At 43.0% G+C, this 22,718-nt stretch overlaps 2 pseudogenes across 2 annotated transcripts; one reads left to right on the top strand and one right to left on the bottom strand.

The window, feature by feature from the left end:
• The first annotated feature begins 7,602 nt into the window (after positions 1-7,602).
• On the top strand, positions 7,603-15,367 carry LOC309626881 (NADH dehydrogenase [ubiquinone] 1 beta subcomplex subunit 8, mitochondrial pseudogene; annotated as a pseudogene). The gene is made up of 2 exons: positions 7,603-7,627; positions 14,158-15,367. The product of its transcript is annotated as an NADH dehydrogenase [ubiquinone] 1 beta subcomplex subunit 8, mitochondrial pseudogene (transcript).
• On the bottom strand, positions 15,365-18,937 carry LOC309625401 (TLE family member 5 pseudogene; annotated as a pseudogene). Its single transcript has one exon. The product of its transcript is annotated as a TLE family member 5 pseudogene (transcript).
• Positions 18,938-22,718: the final 3,781 nt, after the last annotated feature.

The following is a 22,718-nucleotide window of genomic DNA, read 5'->3' on the forward strand; positions in this document are numbered from 1 at the left end:
CAAGTTCATACCAGTAATTTATGAATTTCCAATTAGACATACCTAAATATGAAAGAAGTCTGCAAAAAAAGTCTCTTTCATGATTTTTCCTTCTTCCTTAATGTATGTGGTTGTATGCTATCCAGAGGTCTTGCCCTGAGCCCTGCGCTATTTCATCTGGATATTCCCCTGATGACTAAGTCACTGTAAGTGGGAATACTCGTTCGCATTAGGCCTCTTCCATTCTTCTATTCTTTCCTGTTCCCAACTGTGACCTGTAGGTCTGGCATCTGAAATGGGAAAGGAAAAGCCCTAAGGGCAGCCAACATGACTCTCCAACTGTTCTATCTAAAGTATAGTTTATGGTAAAAGCTACACCCTTAATCCTTTAGGGCCCAAGATTTTAGAAATTCAGAAGACATTTTTCCTCAGAACTATAAGCTCTAACACACTTTCAAAATCCTCAGTAGAAACCAAAAGCCAGGCCTTACTTTCTTTGTTTCCTGGCTCTCCTTGTTACATCTCTTCCCTAAGGCAAAGATAGAAAGCCCTGTCTGTTTGTTCTGGGGGATGGGCCAGAAGTACAAGACTTCAGAAGACCTTTGATACCACATTAGGTGTCATAACAATTACAAATATTTTTACAACTAATACCCTTCATAATCTGACCAGGCCTACTTTTTTTTTTTTTTTTAAACCTTATCACTTATTCCCTGCCTTCCCTTACCCTGCCATCCCCACCCCAGCCTGCCTGCTCCTTCACCATGTACCCTCTGGTCCAGCTGTATAGGACAGCTTTTCATTTCCTGAGTATGCTCTGCACTTTCATACCTGTATTCTTTGCTCATGCTGACTCTGCCTAGAGTGTTCTTTCACCCTCTTACTCTCTCCACTGCTGAAAGCTTACTTATTCTTTAAGGTTCAGCTGATATATGACTTCCTTGGGGAAGTCTTCTGGCCTGTGCCTCATCCTGGATTCTTCCTCTATGCTTTGCCAGCAGGTAGTTCCTACTGTTAAAAAAAAAGGTATGTATCAGATTATTTACGGCCAGCCCAACAACTGTGGGATGGGTCTCCCCCATAGAAGTGAGCCCCTAGAGAGATGGAACATTGTTCTGGGCCTCTTTGAACCCCTAGTGCATAACATAGTGCCCAGCACATGGAGAGCATTCTATAAACAGAGAATACTTAAAGAATGAATGGGAAAAAAGGAACAAATTTAGATAAGGGGATGGTAACAATGGATTTGATTTTAGATACATTAAATTTGAGGATACCAGTGGGACACCCAGGTAAAGATTCTCCATCGTCTAAGTTATCGCTGATATCCCTCCAGGATTCATAGTGGCTGCTACATGTGTCTTAAAATGATGCTAATTGGACCCATTCAGGTTTGGAACTGTATCAGTTAGGATGTGGCAAGAAAAAGACACCATCCTGGCGTGGACATACATACACTACCCAATGGAGACTAGATAGCTAGTGGGAAGCAGCCACATAGCACAGGGAGATTAGCTTGGTGCTTTGTGACCACCTAGAGGGGGATAGGGAGGGTGGGAGGGAGATGCAAGAGGGAGGAGATATGGGGATATATGTATACCTATAGCTGATTCACTTTGTTACACAGCAGAAACTAACACACCATTGTAAAGCAATTATACTCCAATAAAGATGTTAAAAAAAAAAGAAAAAGACACCATCCTTAAGTGGGAAAATTGAAGAGGGGTTAATGGACTGCTTTCAAAGACATTAGGGGAAGATAACAGGGACGTTGAAGCACACCCTACCAATACATTTCTTAGTCCTGAAAAGACAAGGAGCGGTTACTGGAATTTACAAGAGTGGAGCTGGGGTTGTGGTTGTTGTTATAGCTGTAGGAGAAGCTGCTGGAGAAAAGCTGTGTTCTTTGGTGGAGGGATGCAGCCGCTGCCAGCCTGCAACCACGCAGGAGGGAGCCGAAGGAATAAATATCTTGCCCTCTCTCTCCTACTTATCCATTGGCCTAACCCTACTGGAAATCAGTGGGCAAGGGCTCCTGTTTATTATCCATAGAGTGACCTCTGGATAGTAAACAGGATCCCTTCTGGGGTCTGGGGCAGGTAGAAAAGTGTGGAGAGGGGATCTGGAAGGCAACCTGAGATCATCTAGCACAGAGGCTCTCTAAATCAGGCCATCGTAGCTGTTTGCAGCCCTTCCACATGCTAGCCTTTATTGGAGCTTGCCTCTTGAGCATATGCCATTCAAGGTTCCAGGGCTCGGGCTGGACAGACAAGGTGATGAGCTACAAAGCAGGGACCGCAAAGGGAGGAGCTATAATTGAATATGGAAGCTAGAAGTCAGAGCTGGCTAGAGAAGCAATACCAAGCCAAATCTATGGAATGAGACCATTTGAGGAATGAGTGAAGGAGTTAGAAAGAGAGCAGGAATAAGCAGGATGGGCTGGAGTGGTGGGAGTGTCTCATTCAGGAAGGGAGAACAAAGGAGGTGAGTTGTTATAGGTGAGCTCTTACCTGAGCAAGCATCACAGCAGGGTGAAGAGAGGTGCCAGCCTCGTCAGTTCATTATGCCAGGCCAGCCGCAACACAACTTTTGTTGACATTCCACTGACTGTTTCCAATCACGACCACAATTCTCAAGTCTCTGCCTCCAGCCCAACCTACCTCTTTCAGCACTGGACCTGGCTCCTACTTCACCAGGGTGATTGGGGTCATCAGAAGTAGGCTTGCTTAACCTCTCCTCACTACCTCACTTCCTGTCTTCCCTTCCTCTTGGCTCAGAGAAAAAGTTTTCTCTCCTCCTCTCTATGGCTCTCCGAGCCTTCCCCTGCATCCTTGATCTCTTTATCCCCCCATTCCCCAAAAGGACTTTGGCATTTCAGTTGTCTTCTCTCTCTAACACTTTCCATTAACGTTCCTTCACATAAATTATCCCAAAAAACAAAATCACAGACTGATCACTCTTTTCCAGCTGCTGTCCTCTCGCTCCTTACCTTGGGCATCAAAAGCCTAGAAAAAAATGGCTCATGGTCGCTGCCTCGCAATCCTACCACCTACTCCCTCTTTACTCCTCTGTGTTTTGGCTCCTTTGACATTGCTCCCGAAGTCTCCTGGAGCCAACTAATCAGCCCCTCAAAAACTTTTTCTCAGTCTGGGGTTATGAATTATCTGAGAGATTTACAATTATGAACAACCCTTGCCTTCTTGAAACTCCTCCGTTCACATCCATGACCCAGTGTTCTCCTGGACCTCTGCCCACTTCTCCTATAGTCCCTCTCCCTTCTCCAGCAATGTTGGGCCCAGGGTGCAGCTCTGGAATTAGACTTCCTGGGTTCAAATCCTGGCTCAGGCACTTCCTATTTGTCACTGGATCCTGCTGTACCTTGGTTTCCTTGTCTGATAAACAGAAGTGGGAATGGTAGCTGCCCTTTTGAGTTGTATGAGGATTCAATGGTATGATGAACGTAAAGCACTTTGCAGGCTGCCTGGCTTTAATAAGTACTGAGTTAGCTGTCAGCACTTATATCTCTCCCCTCTTGTCTCTGATATATTTTCTTCCACCAGGTGTACCTACATATCATTTCTTGGACTTTCTTTGTGCTTTGCTGATTTTGCTTACACCATTGCCCCTCCCAACTTCACCTATTGAAATCCCTCTGCTTCTTTAAGACCCACTTAAATGCCACCTTCTCTGTGAAACTCTTCCAGGTCGCTCAAGCCAAAGCTAATTTCTCCTCCAATGAAATCTCATAGTCTCTTGCTCATTCTCCTGGCATTTTCTGCCTTGTATTATAATTCTATAATTTATATTCCTTACAATATTTTAAGTTCTTTGATTGCAAAAGGATACCTAGTAGGTGTTGAGTAGTAGGTGGTCATGAAAACATTAATATGGGGCCATGTATCCTAATCCAGTGAGGAAGGCATTACATTAGATTCAGTGGAAATATCTTTATAAAGAATATAGATGATCTCAAGGGAATACTGAGCAGAGTTTGCTTCGATGATTCTGAAATAAGATTGCATGGGAAAAGCAAAAGCATGAGCACATGGATTCTTCATATGTTTTTAATGAATATAAAACACTGGGGAAATATATAGAAAACCAGAGGCTGTAACCTCAGAAAAGCTATTTGATTTTTTTTTTTTTAAGCTATTTGATTTTAACACACATAAGAATGAAGTGCTGAGCTGAAGTTGTTTAGGGATTAATCAAGTAAAAAAGGAAAATTTATATATTGAGTCCGTGCCAGTTCTCAGAATCTCAGGAAACTACTGAGAGTTTGAATTTGGCTCAATATGAGAGAAGGAAAGAGAGATAATGGTACAAATCTTGCACACAGTGGGTCTTTGTTAAATATGAGTGAACAAATGAGTTAGGAAATGAATCTGTCAGGGTTAAATCTTATCGCTTTAAGATCACCATATTCAACAAGAGTAGAACGAATTTAATTAATTTGCCTGTGTGGCTTTGACAGTGAGCTCTTTTCACTCTGCAAATATTTGTCACTGATGCACATTTTCTCCTCAATGTTCCCTCTTCTCCTGGATCCTTTCAAGATACTGCCGTAATGAACCTAGAGATGATCGTACTAAGTGAAGTAAGTCAGACAAAGACATATATCATATGATATTACTTATATATTGAATCTTAAAAAAAGATAGAAATGAACTTATTTATAAAACAGAAATAGACTCACAGACATAGAAAACAAACTGATGGTTACCAAAGGAGAAAAGGCAGGGGGAGTTTGGGATTAACAGATACATGCTATTATATATAAAATAGATAAAAAACAAGGACCTACTGTATAGCAGGGAACTATATACAATATCCTTTAGTAACCTATAATGGAAAAGCATCTGAAAAAGAATATATATATTTATAAATATATATAGGTGAATCACTTTGCTGCACATCTGAAGCTAACACGTTGTAAATCAAATGTACTTCAATTAAAAAAGAAAAAAGATACTGAAATAGTTTTCTTCCTACTTCTCTGGCTACACATTCTCAGTTTCTCTTCTTCAACATTCCATTCTTGGAGTGTGTCTCTTCTCATTTTGCTCTCTACATACTTTCTACATGATCCATCCATCCATGCCCATGGTTTCAACTCTCTTTCATATGCTGTTAACTCTCAAATATGCATTTCCAGGCTCCAGACACACATATCCAACCAACTATGTGAAGTTGTCACATTTCACTTGTCACATACTGAGCAGAACTCATCAGCTTCCACCACCCAGCATGAGACTGAGATACATGAGCCTCTTAGCTAGTTATTAATTTGTCCCTCCATGTCACCCTTTCAATATTGATTGATTGATTATATAATTTATAACATATAACATATTAGTTTCAGGTACAACCTAATGATTTGTGTGTATTGCAAAATGACCACCACAATAAGTCTAGCTAATATCTTCAACCTTTATTTAGAATAGAGACTGAGAACTTTTGAGAAGGGCAGAGAAAGAATTGTCAGTGTTCCAAAGCCCCAGCTTCTCTTCTATTTTCCTGACCAAATCAGCTTGTCCCAAACTTGTATATCCCATTAAGAAAAGCAAAACCATGGGGCTAATCAGAACCTCCCTCCTTAGGAGTCAGTCCAGTGAGTTGCCACTTTTACTAGAATGTTCCATTGCGGGAAGAGGAGTCTTGCCCACATCTCAAGTAGCTTATCAGAGTATTCTGTACAACTACATGTAGTAATCTCTTCAGTAGAGGTTCTGACGACACTTTCCTCCATCTCCTTGTATTTCCAGTGATCTTTAGGGCTATAGATAAGTTCTTCAGGAAGCTACCCACCTAGAATAACTCTGCCCTGACTCAAGGCTCACTTTCCTGTAGAATTAGCAATCTAAGTAAATGGTACCACATTACGTATTTTCCCAAGCCAGAACACCAGATATCATCCTTATTTCTTCTTTCTCTTACTCAACCACCAAATCAGATCTGCTTCTTAATTTCTAAAATTAGTCTGCTTTCTTATTTCAAATAATTTATCCATTCAGTCTCTTGAATTCTTGTGCAGACAGTGATACCATCTGTGTGTAATGACAGTTCTGTTTCTTTCCTTGCAATAAGTATGCCTTGTTATCTTTTCCTCAGACTGCCAGTAAAATGTTAAATGGATATAGTGATAGCCAGCGTCTTGGCCTTATTTCCTTTTTGAAAGGAAATATTTCTAATGATTCATCATTAAGTATAATGTTTGCTCTAGGTTTTTGGTGGATACTCTTTATTAAGTTAAGGAAATTCCCATGTATTTCTAGCCTGCCAAGAGATTTTTTAAAAGGCTATACATCTTTCATCAAATGTTTTTCCTATATATCTTGAGATGATCATATTTTTGGACTGACATAAATCAGAAAGAATCATTCTTCTCTATTCACTAGGAGGTTGGTCTAGATTTTTCTTTCCTCCTGTTGCTCTTGTCTAGGTTTAGTATCAAGCATTTACTTGCCTCATAACATGAAATGGGCGAGTTGACCCCCTTTTTGACTCATTGGAACAGTTTGAAAGGTTGCGATTATGTATGTGTTTCCTAAAGTTTTGCTAAAACTCACCTATAAAACTGACTAGATCTAAAGTTTGTTTATTTCTTTCCCTTTTTTTTTTTTTTTGGAGGTAGATTTTAATTTCTTGAAAAGCTCTAGGCCTATTCAGCGTTTCTTCTTGAGTTTGCTTTGACTAGTTTTTATAGGAATTGTTCCCAAATCCAAGCTTTCAAATTAATAAACATAAAAGTTTTCTTAGTGGCTTTCTCTCTCTGAATGTGATATATTTTACTTCTTTAACTGCTCAGTACTCTTCAAAAGTGTCAAGATCATAAAAGACATGTAAAGGCTAAGGAAATGTCATAGACTGGAGCAGACTGAGGAAAAACAACAACTAAATGTAATTTGGGGTCCTGGATAGTATCCTGGAACAGAAAAAGATCACTAGTGGAAAAATAGGTGGAATTTGAATAAGGTCTGCAGTTTAGTTAATAGTATTGTACCTATGTTAATTTCTTAGTTTTGATAATTGTACTATGGTTATGTAACATGGGGAGAAGCTTGGTGGAGGAACTCTTCTATTTTCAGCAACTTTTCTGTAAGTCTAAAATTAGTTTAAAGTAAAAAGTTGAAAAAAGAGATGATTCTGGTAGCTATGTAGAAAATAGACTGGGGGTGGGGACAGACTAGACACAGTGAAAATAAGTAGCAGTTCAAGAAAGGTGGTTTGGAAGAGTAAAGGTGGTAGCAGTAAAGATGAGAAGTGGTTGATTAATTTTTTCAGCTACCATGTCTGTACCTCTGTCTCATTTTTTGATTCCTAACATTGTTTATTTTACTGTCTCCCTTTTTAAATTAATAAATGTTACTAAAGTTTTATTGACTTAGTAGTCTTTTCAAGGAACTAACTTTTGAAAAAAATTCTTTTAACTCTTTGTTCACTATTACATTCATTTCTGTTCTTTATTTCCTCAGTAAATATTTGTTGAGCTCTTACTATATCCTAGGCATTTTCTAGGTGCTATAAATAAATCAGTGAGTAAAAGTGACCAAGATTCCTGTCATCAAACCCATCAAGTCTTAAATTCAGAGGAGCCCAGCAGCAGTGCATAGTGAGAGGGCAATGGTACATCTGGGATCAAGTCCAGGTAGGACCAGAGGGCATGAATAAGCTGTATGAGCAGATAGTCCAGAGCCCCATGTCACCCCACAGTTGCACCAGTGCTTCTGCCCCAGCTCATACTTGTGGCCATATGGAGAGATCCTTGTGAGCAGCCAAAGGTGGAGGCATAATCCCAAGCTTGTTTTACAAATGAGTTGGCTTGGAATATTGTGTAAGCTGAAAATTATAGCCACATTCAGGAGTCGCCTTGAAAGACATTAGAGAGTGAAAATCTGCCCAAAGATGGAATGTGAGAGGTGCACCTGTTCATCTACTTTGTGCTGGAATGGCCTGAGGTGAGGATGCACATAGATCCTGTGCAGTGGCCAATGGGCTGGCTCTCTGGACAGGAAATGTACGGGAAAATCTGGTGTAAGATGTATGGATGGACTGATGGGAGGAGGCACAAAGTGTGATGATCTTTGTGTCACATGTAATGCCCACCAGAAAGCATCCCCCATGGAAGAGACTCTGAACAATCAAGTAGACAGATTGGCTCAGCCAGATGGCATTAGGCAGACTTCATAATCAGCCACCCCAGAACTGGCTGATGGGCACACAAATGGAGTGTGCCACAGTGATCGAGATGAGGGCTACTGACCTGATTTAGCTACTGTGGCCTCTGAAAGTCTGACCTGTTAGCAATAGAGACCAGTGCTGAGCACCTGGATATGGTATTACTCCCTGAGAAGACCAATCAGCCACCTGGTGGCAAGTCAATTACATTAGGCTCCTTTCATCCTGAAAGGATCAGTGATTGGTTTTCACAGGGTTAGATGCTTATTCTAGGCATGCTTTGCCTCGCCTGCCCATAGAGCAAGCCTCAGCCAGCATCCTTATTTGGGAGCTTATAGACTGTCCGATCCACAGGCATAGGATCCCACGCAGCATAGGGGAATCATTTCATAGTGAAGAACATATGGGAGTGAACACATGCCCATGGAATCCATTGGTTGTATCACAAACCACATTTCCCAGAAGAAGCAGGCCTCAGAGAATTCTGAAACTGTCTTCCAAAGGCACAGCTGAAGAATCAGCTCAGACACAATACTCTGAGAGGATGGGGCGTTATCCTTTAGGATGCAGCGTATGTGTTAAATCAGAGACCTCTGTATGGCACTGTGTCCCCATTTGAAATAATATATGGGTTGGGGAATCAAAGGGTGGAAGCATGAGTGACCCCCCCACCCCATCACTCCCAATGATCCAGTGGCAGGTATTGTCCTTCCTGACGCTGCAACTCTGGGATTTGCAGGGTTAGAGATCCTGGTCTCCCAAAGAGGCTCCCCCTTGCCAGGGACTATGGCCACCGTCAAAGCCCTTTGGATTTCTTGTATCCAGGGCCAAGCAGGCAAGGAGAGGTGTCGCTATCTTGGCAGGAAGTGGAGCTGCTGTTACACAAGGGGGCAGGAGGAAGACATGTGGAGCTAGATGATCCACTAGGGAGCCTCTGGGTGCTCCCTGGCTCCTTGTTACTTGTGAATGGACACGTGCAGCTACCCCAACCTGAGAAGATGCCTCAGGAATGAAGGTTTGGGTCACACCACCAGGGAAGCCACCAAGACCTGCTAAGGTGATAGCTGAGGGCGAGGGAAATTTAGACTGGATAATGGAGGAAGGAGATGATGAGTACCAGTTATGCCCTGGAAACTACTCCAACAATTCCCTCTCCTCTAAGTTTTCCCTTAAGACTGGAGGCCATGGGAACCATGGAAGAGCTGCTCCCCAAACCTACCTGGAAAAGTAGACCTATGTAGGTGAAAGGGTGGACTTGTGGCTGCCATGGGAACAGACCACTCAGATCTCCTGCTGTGGGGAATGTTCCTGACTGACAACCCCTCCGTATCCACCGCCATGTTCACACAGAGGCTGTTCCAGCTGTGATGGAGCGCAGCTGGGTACTAGTGCAGACCCATTCCTGTAGGGCATGGACTAACTCTAATGGGAAAGTCAAGGACTCCCCATCAGCCTGGTCAAATTTTCTTGGAACTGAGCTGCAGTTTGAGACTCTTCCTACCCAAACCTCCCTCCTTCCTCCTCTGTTTTCATAGGGGTGGCATCATGATCTGAAGCCTCTCTCAGCCTACTCCTGCTTCCTTTATGCTTCACAGCATACAAATCTCTTGCACATCTAATCCCATCTTGGTGTCTGCTTCTTGGTATTTCAGCCCATAAGACTGGGTGAGATGCTCAAGGTTGTGAGTGCAGATAGAAGTGGGAAGGGAACTGAACTCTGGGGCTCTCCAGCACTGAGTGAAAGAGAGGGAAAGTGAACAACAGAGACCAGGAAGAGGTGGCTAGCAAAGTAGAAGAAAAACCAGGAGAATACGGTGTTCTCGAAACCAAGTAAAGAAAGTGTACCCGAGAAAAGGAATGATTGACTATGTCAAGGATGCTGCCAGATTGTGTAAACTAAGGATCAGGGGTTTGGCAAGATGAAGCTCATGGTGACTTTGACAAGAGCAATTTTAGTGAAGGGTGTGGATGCCACCTGATTGGCCTGGGTTTAAGAGAGCACAAAAACCATTTCAAGTTTTTGTACCTAGAATTTTTTCAGGAATTGGACATGCTAAGTAGAAGCAACTTTATTGGGGAGGTGTGTTGCACAGAGGAACTGAGAAATGGGGCAGTGGGTGGCAGGAGAACTGAGGTCAAAGAAAGGATTCTTAAGATGTTCGCGATAACAGCATATTATTAGTGTGCTGATAGGAATGACCCAGTAAGGATAAAACATTGATGTCGTAAGCAGAGAGTGAAGCACTGCTGGAGTGCTGTTGAGTAGGTGAGAAAGGATGAGGTCACTGAAGGGGGAAGCTCTTCAAAGAGTCTTTGCTCCAACTCCCTGCTTCTCCCAGGCCCACACCTCGCCTGGGGTCAGTTAAGCTCAAGTTCCTGAAATAGCACAAAATTTCCCACCCTTTTAACTGAGTGTTGCACCAGCTGAGGCACTCACCACTTGAATTTTCAGTTCCCTCTTTGTGTTTGTTATCTAGCGATTTCACTTAGTCTTTTGTGACTTTTGACTATACTTTTAAACTAATTTTAAAACTTTAACCCATTTTACGTTTTTGTACCTGGAATTTTTTCTGGTTATCTCAGTCTGCTATCTTACTGGAAATGGGAATCTCCTGGAGTGAGTTTTTTCTCAAGTGTAGATCTTATTAGGGTACTACTTTGATGGTTTACAGTTACCGTAGGAATAAGATCCTGGCTTTTTATTTAAACATTTAAACATTTAAAACCTGTTTCTTTCCTCTCTGGCTCCTAGCTGTCCATGTCTTGCTGCCTCAGGAAACACTAAGAGGTCCTAAGACTCACCATGCTCTCCAGTGTCCCCTTGTCTTTGCATATGTTGCTCTCTTCCCTGGAAAGCCATCCCCCCTTCATATGTTTAAAGCTTGCTTACCCTTTAAGATCCATTTTGGGAGCTGAGCCTATGAGGAATGTTTCCAACTCCCCTTATCCCCGAGGCTAGTTTAAATGCCTGTCTCATGTGCTCCCACACCCATAGCTCTGGGAAAGCTTTTCACCCTGAGAATCCTTGTCTATTTACTTCTTGGTTTCCTCTGTCCACCCAGCTCCTGGCTGGCTCAAGTATTCGCAGTGCTTCCACATCCTTGGCATAAAATACCTTGGTAAATGTTTGTGTTGGGTGCAATTAGGTTTTCTGTATGGGTCACATAAGTCTCAAAATTGATTCAAATCGCTGGAGAGGGAAATATATCTTAATAATTTATTTTTATAAAATATATTTTATTGATTGCTAAAGCCTTTATACAGCACTGGCACAACTCAGAGAAATAAAGACTGTTAGAATTCAGATCTGGAAAGAATCTAGAGATTACTTAACTCACCTCCTTTATTCTCTGGATGAAGAAATGTTTCTTTGTACCAGTTTCTGTGTCTACCCACAGTGTATGAGGATGCCTCTATCTGCTCACACTTTCTCCCTAGAAGGGGTATTTTCAGTGTCATATCTTTGATTGTAAATTGAGTACATTTGTATATGTTTGTTGGCAATTTAGCTTTCTTCATTTTTGAAATGTCTGTTCATATCCTTCTCCCAGTTTTAATTGGGATGTTGATATTTTTCATATTTATTTGTAAGTGCATTTTATAACTAAAGATATCCACCCTTTGTTTCTCACATGCATTGCAAGAGTTTTTCTAGATTTGTTTAACTTTCTTTAGAGTGTCTTCTTCTGTACCAGTGGTCAAATACATCAGTTATCCTTTTGGGTTTCCAACCTTGGTGCCATTCTAGTAAGGACCTTCTTCTAAGGTCTAAGATTATAAGACTGTTCTACAGTTAACATAGTACATTTTATTATTATTTTTTTTACATTTCAGATTTTAGTCCACCCAATTTTTTTTTAATATAAGAAAGTAATCTAACTTTACTTTTTCTCACATTTTTTAGTGAATTGCTCCAGTGCCCTTTTTCCAATTTTAAATATTACTGATTCAAAATGAAGGCACCGGCATATTTTCATTAAGAGCACAGAGCTGGGGGGCAGAGAGGTCTGGATTTGCTTGCTGAGTGCTAGCTCTGCCTCTTCCCTGATGTTGTGAGGTTTTAATGGAGACAGTATATGTGTGGCACTGGCACCCAAGGGGAATTTACTAATGTCATCATGTTGGGCACCTTTATGGCTTAGTAGTAGTAGCACTAATGGATTTTTTTTCTTTTTTGGACTCTATTTTATTCTGTTGATCTGTTTGCCAGGATTGTACTGCTTTAATCTTTTGTAGTTTGATAGACTATTTTATTATCTAATAGGCAAAATCCCTTGTGTGGACTTTAACTTTTTGTAAATAATTTTAAACATCTTTTTTATTGCACATATAACAGTGGTTTTCATTGCCCCCTTTTCTTAAGTCATTAGTTATTATAAAAGCATATTAATGTTTTTTAGTATTTTGAGATTTAGTACTTAGGATTTTAGTATTCAGAATGTAATTCTAATTCAGAATTTTAAGAAAAGATTGCAGACAATGGATTTCAAAGAAAAAGTTGAATGGTTTAGGGTTATTTGGATTGGCTTGATGCATCATGAGGAAGAAATTAACTTGTTATTTTCCATTGCTTCTGAGAACCAAATGAGGAAATAGGTTTAAATTGCAACATGGGTTTCAGTTAAACAAAAACAGAGAATTAAAAAAAAAAAAAACGTTAAGTCTGGCTAGGGAATGAAGCATACTTCCAAAGAAAATGATAAACACTTTTCCGGGATTTTGGAATGTCTGGTTCTCTCTTATTTCTCTCTAGAATCTTGTCCTGTGGAGGGGAAGGGAACGAACCCCTGCTGATTGCTTAAGGGGCTTTCTAACTTCAGGATTACATGAATGTTAACCTTTAATGCAAGCTATCCCACATTTTGGGGACTTTGCATGCATGTCAGGAACCAAAGCGCCACCATTCTCAGCAGAGAGTCTAGTTCCATCATAGTGTTGCACAGTAATGTACATATCTTAAAACACTTATTTTTCTTTGTTTTAATCAATTTCTCTTGACTTGTCATTAGTAGTTCAAGCATACTACTAAGTCATTATCTCTCTCTCTTTTTTTAAGTCTTTATTGAATTTGTTACAATATTGCTTCTTTCTTTTTTTATGTTTTGGTTTTCTGGCCACAAGGCATGTGAGATCTTAGCTCCCCTCAACCAACCATTCATTCAAGCAGGCATCAAATCAATCAGCCAAAACCTCACGTTTCTCACATTGGCTGGCCTTTCTCATCGAGCTCTTCCTCCGTTTCTTTCCCCTTCTGGATTGTTTCCAACCTTGGATGCACATTGGAATTATCTGGGGGGTACTTGAAAATACTGATGCTTGACTTCCATCCCAGAGATTCTGACTTAAATGGTCTGAAATATGGCCTGGGCATCATGATTTTTAAAAGCTCCTGAAGTAACTATAATGTACTAACAAAGTTGAGACTCGTTAGTCTAAAAAATAATGTGATCAGTGCACCATCTAATTCACTGAAAGAAAGAGAGCACTGCTAATCATGTTCATGTGTTTGTTGGGGAAAAAAATAATCACCAGCTTAAATTAGAACCATAGGGTTTTAAAAAATTAATTAATTAATTAATTAATTAATTTTTGGCTACATTGGGTCTTCGTTGCTGCGCACAGGCTTTCTCTAGTTGCGGCGAGCAGGGGCTACTGTTCGTTGCGGTGTGCGGGCTTCTTGTTGCGGTGGCTTCTCTTGTTGCGAAGCACGGGTTCTAGGCATGTGGGCTTCAGTAGTTGTGGCTCACAGGTTCTAGAGTGCAGGCTCAGTAGTTGTGACGCACGGGCTTTTGCTCTGCGGCATGTGGGATCTTCCCGGACCAGGGCTGGAACCTGTGTCCCCGGCATTGGCAGGCGGATTCTTAACCACTGCACCACCAGGGAAGCCCCTGAACCATAGGGTCTTAAATAGACATTTGGTTTAGGACTGTTGTCTATAAAGAGTTTCCAGGGAAGAAGATGAAGATGGCAGCGGCTGGGGGTTGGTCCTGGGAGACTGAGGGCTGCAGAGGGCAGGCTGAAATGTGGTGTCATTGGGAGCACAGACAGCCTCCCACATTATAAAGGACATGCTCCCAGGGCCCTATCCCAAGACCTCAGAAGAACGGGCAGCCGCAGCCAAGAAGTATAATATGCAGGTGGAAGATTATGAGCCCTGGCTGATGATGGCATGGGGTATGGTGACTACCCAAAGCTCCCTGACAGTTCACAGCAGGAGAGGGATCCATGGTGTGTCTGGGACCACCCAGACCTGAGGTTGAACCAAGTCACTGGGACCTGGACGTGTACATCAGGAACTGTGTGCACACGTCCCCCAGGCCTGCTTCTTGGAATCTTGTGTGTAAGCAGCTCTTCAGCTTCGTGGCCTTCATGTGGTTCATGTTTTGGGTGGGGGAGAATTACCCCACCCACCAGCCCGTGCGTGGAGCCAAAGCAGCATCCTTATACTAATCTGCACCTGGAAGGGGTCCACGATCCCACCAAAGAGCCTGAGCTGGTGGTTCACTATGAGATCTGGGGAGGCTTTGTGCACCCTAAGTAACTCCCTCATCCTTAGAGATTGAACCTTAATGAAATCCCTAATGAAACAGTGGTGTGGAAAGAAAAAAGAAAAGGAAAAGACTAAAAGAGGTTCTAATACAACTGTGGAGTTGTCTTGTAGAAACAAATCAAGAAGGAGGCAGTACAGTGTTAAGTCTGTGGTGGTGTCATCGACTGAGTGTTTTTGTCCCCCTTGAATTCATATGTTGAAATCCTAACTCCCAATGTAATGGTAAAAGGAGGTGGGGCCTTTGGGAGGTAACTAGGTCATGAGGGTGGAGGCCTCACGAATGGGATTAGTGCCATTATGAAAGAGGCCCCAAAGAGCTCTCTCTCCCTCTTTCTGCCATATGAGGATACAATGAGAAGATGGCAGCCTGAAACCCAGAAGAGGACTCTCACCAGTATCCATTTGGTTTCAGTATCTGCTTATTGTTTAAGCCACCCAGTCTGTAACACTTTTATTTTAGCAGCCCAAGCTGACTAAGACATGTTATGACGATCAAGGAAGTTGGCATAAGGTAAGGCGAAGAGTTGTAAACAAGCATTATCATGTTGGACTTACCAGGAGAGGGCTTGCCCAGGGTTTTATGAGAAATTTTATATGATTTAATCATTTCCTTCATTTGGGCATGTGAACAAAAGATAGCTTAATGCATTGAACAGTGACAGATAGTCCTATGAGGATTAGATTGCCTTCTTCAGATAGCTGAAGGGTTGTGTCACAGAATGAAAATTAAATTTATTGTTTGGAGCCAGAGGGAAGAATGAGGATCAAAAAGGAAATGCTACATGGAAGCATATTTACATTCAATATGAGGGGAGAGATGTTATCTTTTCAAAATGCTGCCAAGTAGTGAAATGGGCAGCCCCAAGAGGTAGAGACATTCTTGACTCACGAAATATTAAATCCAAGATTGCAAAGTCTTTTATTGGTTATTCTGTTTGTGAGAGATGTGTATATGTTAGAGAGATGGTAGGAAGAGTCATGACATCCACAAGTCAATGTGATGTGAATGCTCCTGTTTAAACATGTACATATGTGTAACACATATTTAACAGTGTAGAACTTAGATTTTTCTTTATTAAAAAAAATAAAACCTGAAATGAGAAAAGAGAATGCAGCCAAGGTTGAGGCTTGGATCCGATGAAAGTCAGGACATGGGTAAGGGTCTTTCTTCACATCTCTATTCCTTACACTGCTCAGTCAGTGTCACTTAGGAAAAGTGACCTAGGATAGGGTTGGCAATCTACCATGTACATACAGAGGAGGGGCTTGGGTCAGCCATCAGAAGACTCAGGTACGACGCAGTGTGAACTTGATGTTCTCTAACCTTTCTGTAGCATTCTGCTGCCTTGCATGAACCCTATTCCTTGACCCTCGAATCTCCAAACTATCATGCTGCCTTTCTACTGTCCAAACCTGACCCTTACCTTCAGGGTGTCTGCTGCAGAATGCCATCTGTCTCATGCCTGTTACTCAGTCCCTCCCCCTCCAACCTCCTCTCCAAACTTTCCAGTCTGTTCAATCTCCAAAGATAATGATCTGAGAAATTTACATCAATATTAGTGTTTTGAATGGCCACTGGCTCACCTATCCTTAGGAAGCAAGAATGTAAGTGGAGGTAATGTAAGTGGAGGGATATGTGTGGTGGATTTGGAGGGTAGAGGTTGTGCGTGGACCTGGGGAGAACCTTTTTCTTGTCCTCAATCCTAGGGCCAGGCAACCTGGAAGCCCATTTGCAAGACTGCCAAATTTTGATTTGATTTATGGGTATAGAGATAAAAAAGTGCTACCCTTCTTAGACAAGGATTTCTTTCTTTTACAAAACTGGGAGAGTTATAGACATTGTTCCTGTGTTATATCAGGAATAATTTCTATGAATAATAACTATGAAAAAATTCCCATAAAAAGTTCAGTTTTAGCTTGGAAGGGAAAGTAAAAATGGCACATATTCAAAGTAGCAGAAGAAATATTTGCATTCATAGGAAGGACATCATCTGTTTCCTGTAATGAACACCACTCTTGCAATACCCATGGGGCTTACGGCTTCTCTTAAGAAATTTATTTCAGTGGAATGCCATAAAAGGATGAAATTGGGAGCTTTTTAAAAAATTTTTTTTAATTTTTAATTTTATTTTGACTGCGTTGGGTCTTCGTTGCTGTGTGTGGGCTTTCTCTAGCTGCAGTGAGCGGGGCTACTCTTCATTGCGGTGCACCGGCTTCTCATTGTGGTGGCTCCTCTTGTTGTGAAGCACAGGTTCTAAGCGTGCGGGCTTCAGTAGTTGTGGCTTGCGGGCTCTAGAGCACAGGCTCAGTAGTTGTGGCGCACGGGCTTAGTTGCTCCCCGGCGTGCGGAATCTTCCCAGACCAGGGCTTGAAGCTGTGTCCCCTGCATTGGCAGGCGGATTCTTAACCACTGCACCACCAGGGAAGTCCCTGGGAGCTTTTTTCTTAAGAAAAAAATAGCAATAGATTTTCTTCTGTCTGGGAAGATTTTTTTTTTTTTAACATTTTTATTACAGTATAATTGATTTACAATGGTGTGTCAGTTTCTGCTTTATAACAAAGTGAATCAGTTATACATATACATGTGTTCCCATATCTCTTCCCTCTTGCATCTCCCTCCCACCCTCCCTATCCTACCCCTCTAGGTGGTCACAAAGTACTGAGCTGATCTCCTGTGCTATGCGTCTGTGGGAAGATTTTTTGAATCATTTTCCCCCTGGTTTTTATTTTTATTTTATTTACTTATTTATTTATTTAGAGTACCCTCATCTTTATTCGGGAAGGGGAGAAAGGGAATTCTGGGTCGTCACCCACCCCACCCTGCTCTGGGGGCTAAGCTTGCTGTCCCCAGCCCCTCTTTCTTTCGTGGGGGAGGGGGGAGGACCAGGTGGGCGTGGGCATCGGGAACTAGTGGAGGGTGAGTGGGCGGGAGGGGGAGATGTGGGACGTCCAGGGCGGGGAGGGGCAGCTAGCATTGTGTTTGCATGCAGTGCCAGGGTGGGAGGTCAGGTGTGCCCAGAGGGGCCTGGCAGGAGGACTGTCAGTTACACATGTGTGAATCGGGGAAGTGCAGGTGGTGTTGGACCTCTTGAGGTTTTGCTCCCTTCTGAACTGGCCTCCCACTTGCACCTCCAGGCCTCAGCTTGCCTAATCTGTGGTATGAGCAGGTATTCACCCTTTCAGGCTGCAGGGGAGGAAGAGGGAGGCCGGGAGTCAGGGGTAGGAGCAAAGCCAGCGGGTGGCACACAAGCAGGGTGAGGGCCCCGGCAGGCGGCTACCATAAATACTACCAGAGTTTAGCCAGTCCCGAGCTATAACGTGTCTTGAGCTGAACCTTCCTCTCTCTCTGTGTCTGACTCGCCTTTGTACTCCACCCTCCACATCCCAGCCACCCACTAATCCAGCTTCTCGCCATCATCCTCCTGGTGGGTGTCACCATCATGCCCGTTCTTGTCTTCCTTGGAGAGGTGGGCCGAGGAGCCCAGCACAGAGAGCGAGAGGAGGCCGGTGCCTGCGCTAGCTGCCGGCAGCAAAGGGGGCTGCAGCCTCCCAGGCAGTGGGGTCAGGGGCAGGGCCGGAGCCTGCAGCTGGGACAGCTGGTGGGCTTGGAGCTGCTGTCAGCTGATGGGGTTCAGCTCAGGAGCAGTGCCCTGCTTGGCCCTCTGCTCTTGGGGAATGTAGGGCAGGACCTGGGCACATATCCCATTCGGCCCCTTGAAGATTTCAGCCTGCTTGTGCGTCTTCACGTTCAAGCCGTAGGACATTTCGTAGTACCTCACTGTCGACTTAAAAAAAAACAAACATGCACAACGTGAGAGTTGCGAGTTAAGTTTTATTTGGAGCAAAATGAGGACTGCTGCCCGGAAGACAGCATCCCAGATAGCTCTGAGAAACTGCTTCACAGAGGCAGGCGGGAAGGTCAGTATATATGTGATTTTGGTGGAGGGGGAATACAGGCAATCAAGCACATATTTTTGTAGAAGGTTGCTGCTAGTCTCGTGAAGGTTACCGGTGGTCACAAGGAGCAGTTGTCACCGTGAAGGATTTTAGTGCTTTTCTAGATATGAGATACAAGATCTGGGCCCATAAAATTGTCTCCTGAAAATATCTAACTATCTGAAGGTCTGTTCTGCCAGTTTTTCCCAGAGCACCCAGTGCCTCATTTCTGCTCTCCACCTGAACTCCTTTCAGGGGGTGTTGAAAGTCAGCAGCTGCAGCGGCGCATGATTTAATCCTTGTAGAGGTAGATGGCACGTGCCAATGGAAAATGCCAATTTGTAGTTGACATCACATAAGGACTCTGCATCTCCGGCTTCTCGCTGGCCTGCTTGTCACATTTGAGTTTCAGACTGTGGTACTGAGCTTGCAGCAGCTGAAACTCATCTTTGATACGCTGGCGGGAGTCTGAGGTGGCGAATTTGAGTTGCTGGGGTAGGTGCGATGAGCCGGATGCCTGCTTTGTGGAAACACCTTGTTAGTCGCGGTGGGGGGCGCGGGATGCTTCCCAGCTGTGCGCCCAGGCTAGGACTGCTCGTGGCGCCAGGTGGCCGGGCCTCTGTCCAGGCGGCGTGGATCCGCAGCTCCTGGGGCCGCCGCCGCAGCCTCCGGCGCCCGGCCTCACCCGCTTCCTGCTTCCTGGTTTTTAAATTCTGTCTTTTACATGTCTTATCCAAGTTTTGTAAATCAGACTTCTCTCCCTCCCCTAAGAGCAGAAATAGGTCTTTTCTGTGTGGAGGTGTTTTTTTTTCTTCCATTGGGGATCAACTCTCAAGACAGGATGTGGGTAAGAATAGCAAACGTCTGAGAAAGTGAGCTGCAATATATTTTATTTCCCTCTGCCATAATCAAGGACTAGCAGTCAAACACAAGTTAAAATTTCCTTCTCCTCAACACTGTCAACCTCACTTCTAGAAATTCTTCTGGGAAATTTTATCTGGTTGATAAACTGGAAGAATAATGCAACACACACACATGTTCACACACACACACAGCCTAGCTCTCCCTTTGGCCTCACTTTTGCTTTCACAGGCATTTATGACCAGTTGGAAAGGGGACTTATACTGAGGTGGCAATGTCCTAAAATCTCATTCTTTGAGGAGCATGGCCCCCAGTAAGAGTTACCACCTGAAGTCGCATGTTTCCCTCGTGTTGTGTTCCTGGGTTGGCCAAGCCACAGAGACTGGGCAGGAAAACGACCCATTGGCCTATAGGTAGGCAGGTTCACTCCTGATTATGTAGAATAGAGCAGGGCTATCTTTCATGTATTTATGAATCACTGGGAATCTTGTTAACGTATAGATTAGAATTCAGTGAACTTCTGGAATAGGGCCCAAGAGCCTGCATTTCGATGTGTTTGCGGGGGGGAGAGGTGAGCTCCACCCCTTCTACTCCAGCCGTCTTGAGCTCCTCCCCCTGGAGTCTGCATTTCTAACAAGCTCCCAGGTGATGCAGATGCTGCAGAAGAGCACCTCTCCCTGACCTTCTCTTCTCTACCTTCCCATCAGAGAATTTTAGACCTGGAAGGGATCTTGAACATCTTATTTAGTTACTCCTAAAATACTGGCCTATGGAGTGGTCTCATCTGAACCACTGGGGAAGCCTTAAAAACCTAGACTCCCAGAAGTTCTGATTCAGTCCCAGGCATCTGTATTCTTTCAAAGCTTCCCAGATCAACTGGAGGTGAAAAAAGGCTTTGAACTATTAACTGTCTCCTTTTATACATAAGGAAACAGGTTGTGAGTGATTACGTGACTTGCCCAATAAGACCTAGTTAGTGACAGCAACAGGACCAGAACTTAGAGACCCTTTCCAGCCCACCGCCCTCCTATTTCCTCTTTGGCTGCCCAGGGCAGTTGCTTATGCTGAGAAAGGAAAGCAACTTCCCACCCCAATTCTTTAGGATAAATAAATGCCAGGTCCAGTGCTGTTTACTGGCATGCCATTTCACCCAGAACATTTTCCTCTGCTGGAAGCAAGCCCAAAGAGGTCTAATGAGCATTTGTTTCTGTCCTACTCTGGGAGAAAGTTGCATGCACAAGTGCACTGTAGAACCGGAAATGGAAATGTTTCACATCATATTCCCCAGGGAGATAATTTCATACTTTAAAAGGTTTTTGTTCCTAGGTGTTTTGGACATCGAATGAAAATATCAGTGCTTTCAGTGGTTTCCATGTAATCAACAATCCTAAAATTGACATGTTGTAATCCTTTCTTCTTAGAACCTGAAGCTTTCTTGTTTATTTTCATCTCAGCTGCCATAGCTCCTGGATTGGGTTGCCTTTATCTGGTCTCTTTAATTTTTGGTGAAACACTGAAACTTTGCACAAAGTCAACTTCTCCCTCCTTACTGAGTTGTGCCAATTCGGAGAATGGAACTGTGGTTTGGGTTATTCCTTCTGTCTGGGTAATTCCTGCTTTACCATTGTTGGTTCTTTGTCTCTGGGAAGAAGGAAATCTCTATTAATGTTAAAGAAAAGTATATGCTGGTCTCGTTCCACCTAAACAGGCCTGTTGTCCAGTTGAGGAAGTTTCCATGCTTTACAAGGGTTTTCTCTACGGTATCTGCATCTCCAAGTTGGACCATCTCTTCTCCACTTACAGTGAGATGTCTCAGCCAGAGAACCACTCCTCCCCATCCTGAAGCCACACTGGGCTGCTCTGGCAATTAGAGACTCCAGCCTCTGGTCACCCCCTGAAGGAGTTTCCTTGTAAACAGGACATCTTGTGACCCATCCTTGGGTTTCTCTGCTAGAGACAAATCTATTCTTGTCGTATGAATGCTGCCTCTAGAGAAAGAATAAACATAGAAAGAGCCTTCTTTGAGTGAATTTTCTTTCGAGAGCAGCTTTTAAGCAAGTGGCCTAAGATTAATTCTTGCATAGGGACACCACAGACATTTTCAGGGCACTGACTTTCAGAGGTGCTTTCATTATACAGTGGGCTTAGCTTGGACTAAGAATGAGATGGTTGAGTGCCAGGCGCAGCTCCCCTCTGCATGGTCAGGTGTCCTAGAGAGCTTCAGGCTTCCCACTCTTACAATGGGGATAATGTCACCTGGACTATTTAAAGTGAGTGCATGAAATGGAAATCCATGGGACATCCAGATATTTGAGGATGTCCTCCAACATCTAAGACAGAAAGCAAAATAATCAAGGAGAAACCTCTCAGAGGAAGCAGAGGCGATGCAGCAGCAGAATACTTTGGAATAAGAAGATATGCTATCCATAATAAAATTATTTAGATGCTATGTAAAGATGGAATATTCAGAAACAGCAAAAAAAGCTTTGTAGAAATTAAAAATAAGATAGCAAATAAAAACTTAAAGGGTTGGAATTTAAAATTGAGGATACCATCAACTTTAAATTGTAAGTGGAGCAAAAAGACTAGGAGATAGACAATAGGAGAGAAAATAAAACACAATAAGAGATCAACCCAGGAGGTCCAACATCAGTCTAATAGGTGCCACAGCAAGCGAGAACAAGAGAAAATGGAGGGGAAGAAACTATCAGAGAAAGAATACAAGATAATTGTCCAGCACTGAAGGATAAAAGTTTTCAAATTTAAAGAGTTCACTGAGAACCCAGCAAAATGGTTGAAAAAAAGATCACATCAAGGCACATACTTGTGGCGTTTTAGATCACTAAGGATAAAGCGAAAGCTTTTGACTTCTTGACTTCAACATTGGAAATTAGATGAAAATGGAGTAATGTCTTCAACCTACAGAGGAGAAGTGAATTTCATCCCCAAACTATCAATCAAGTATGAGTATAGAATAAAAACAGTTTTAGACATGCAATTTTTCAAAAACTTTACCTGTCACACACCTGAGGAGGCTCAAGCACAAAGGGAGTTCAAGGAAGATGCACAGAACTGAAAGCAGGAAGCACCTAGGCCTCATGGGAACTGGAAAGTCTTAAGGCCACAAGCTTCTCCATCTTTTTCTGTTCCTTTCTGGAGCTGTGGTCTCTTACCTCTGCACATCTTCTTTCTCCTTTCAATGTAGACCACTTCT

Source organism: Balaenoptera borealis (genome assembly GCF_965194805.1).
Source record: "Balaenoptera borealis genome assembly, chromosome: 3".
In the NCBI taxonomy this organism is placed as follows: Eukaryota; Metazoa; Chordata; class Mammalia; order Artiodactyla; family Balaenopteridae; genus Balaenoptera; species Balaenoptera borealis.